Source organism: Coregonus lavaretus, assembly GCF_964263955.1.
Source record: "Coregonus lavaretus genome assembly, chromosome: 14".
Lineage (NCBI taxonomy): Eukaryota > Metazoa > Chordata > Actinopteri > Salmoniformes > Salmonidae > Coregonus > Coregonus lavaretus.
This window is the reverse complement of record NC_140001.1, coordinates 2,336,928-2,339,517: the sequence shown is the minus strand read 5'-3', so window position 1 is coordinate 2,339,517 and position 2,590 is coordinate 2,336,928.

Genomic DNA, 2,590 nt, shown 5'->3' with positions numbered 1-2,590 from the left:
GGTCCGAGACCTGCAGTGTGGTGCCAGGATAACAACCTCTCCCTTAACGTGATCAAGACAAAGGAGATGATTGTGGACTACAGGGGGAAAAAAGAGGACTGAGCACGCCCCCATTCTCATCGACGGGGCAGTAGTGGAACAGGTTGAGAGCTTCAAGTTCCTTGGTGTCAACATCACCAACAAACTATAATGGTCCAAACACACCAAGACAGCCGTGAAGAGGGCATGACAAAGCGTATTCCCCATCAGGAGACTGAAAAGATTTGGCATGGGTCCTCAGATCCTCAAAAAGTTATACAGCTGCACCAGAGAGAGCATCCTGACTGGTTGCATCACCGCCTGGTATGGCAACTGCTCGGCCTCCGACCGCAAGGCACTACAGAGGGTAGTGCGTACGGCCCAGTACATCATTGGGGCCAAGCTTCCTGCCATCCAGGACCTCTATACCAGGCGGTGTCAGAGGAAGGCCCTCAAAATTGTTAAAGACTCCAGCCACCCTAGTCATAGACTGTTCTCTCTGCTACTGCACGGCAAGCGGTACCGGAGCGCGAAGTCTAGGTCCAAAAGGCTTCTCAACAGCTTCTACCCCCAAGCCATAAGTCTCCTGAACAGCTAATCATGGCTACCCGGACTATTTGCACTGCCCCCCCCCCCCCCCCCCCTCCCCTCTTTTACGCTGCTGCTACTCTGTTTATTATTTATGCATAGTCACTTTAACTCTACCCACATGTACATATTACCTCAATTACCTCGACTAGCCGGTGTCCCCGCACATTGACTCTGCACCGGTACCCCCTGTATATAGCCTCCCTACTGTTATTTTATTTTACTGCTGCTCTTTAGTTATTTGCTTTTTTTTTTTTTACTTAACACTTGAAATAAAATAGAAATCTTAAAAAACTGCATTGTTGGTTAAGGGCTTGTAAGTAAGCATTTCACTGTAACGCCTACACCTGTTGTATTCGGCGCATGTGGCAAATCAAATTTGATTTGATTTGATTCGACAAAGCCAGAGCCCCCTGATGGGAGAGCATAATATACAAGGAAATTCTCAAAGCTGCTAATGAGAACCTTGACGACCTTTTACCTAGCCGGTGGGGATTCCCAGGTAGTGGCAGTGCTGGCAACACTGGCTGCAGTAACCCATGGGGAGGGGGTCACACTCGGACAATCAGAGAGGGGGCACAAAATAATCAAAGGTCTGACTGCACGGAGATGCTTGGGAAATATGGTTACAACGGGGGACCAGAGTGTTTGTGCTTCAGGGGAAGAGGGTGGATCTGATCACCTAGGACTTGACATTTGTGTATATTTTTTGCTCAATCTTGCATGCTTTCTCAAACAGCTGTAACTGTAATTGCATTCGTAAATCAGGTCCTTTCTTGAGTTGGGCTCTGGGATGTAACAACCGTTGAGCATCTGAACTTACGGTTGATTGTGGTGGAAAGGGGTGTATCCCATATCTGTTGCAAGGGGGAGAATATAGGATGAACCACAATAATTGTTTGCTAAAATAATAATTGCTTGACAAAAATGTAATGTAATACAATGGCAATTCGGGTTATAGGTTAAAATCCTACGCATGAACTGCCAACATTATTACGCATATTAATTGATAATGATGGAAATTAAGATATTTGAATATATATATATATATATATATATATATATTGTGGTTCCAAACTTCTTCCATTTAAGAATGAAGGCCACTGTGTTCTTGGGGACCTTCAATGCTGCAGACATTTTTTGGTACCCTTCCCCAGATCTGTGCCTCGACACAATCCTGTCCAATCAATTGAATTTACCACAGGTGGACTCCAATCAAGTTGTAGCAACATCTCAAGGATGATCAATGGAAACAGAATGCACCTGACCTCAATTTCGAGTGTCATAGCAAAGGGTCTGAATACTTTTGTAAATAATGTTTTTTTGTTATAAATCAACAACTTTTCTAAAACCTTTTCGCTTTGTCATTATGGGGTATTGTGTGTAGCTTGATGAGGAAAAAAATAATTTCATCCTTTTTAGAATAAGGCTGTAACGTAACAAAATGTGGAAAAAGTCAAGGGGTCTGAATACTTTCCGAATATACTGTATCTCCCATCACAGCCATTAAACTCAAAACTATTTTAAAATCACCATTGGCCTCATGGTGAAATCCCTGAGCGGTTTCCTTCCTCTCCGGTACGCCTGTACCTTTGTAGTAACTGGGTGTATTGATACACCATCCAAAGTGTAATTCATAACTTCACTATGCTCAAAGGGATATTCAATGTCCCCCCCTTTTTTTTTTTACCCATCTACCATTAGGTGCCCTTCTTAGCGAGGCATTGGAAAACCTCCCTGGTCTTTGTGGTTGAATCTGTGTTTGAAATTCACTGCTCGACTGAGGGACCTTACAGATAATTGTATGTGTGGGGTACAGAGATGAGGTAGTCATTCAAAAATAATGTTGAACACTATTATTGCACACAGAGTGAGTCCATGCAACTGATTATGTGACTCGTTAAGCAGATTTTTACTCCTGAACTTATTTAGGATTGCCATAACAAAGGGGTTGAATAATTATTGACTCAAGACATTTCAACTT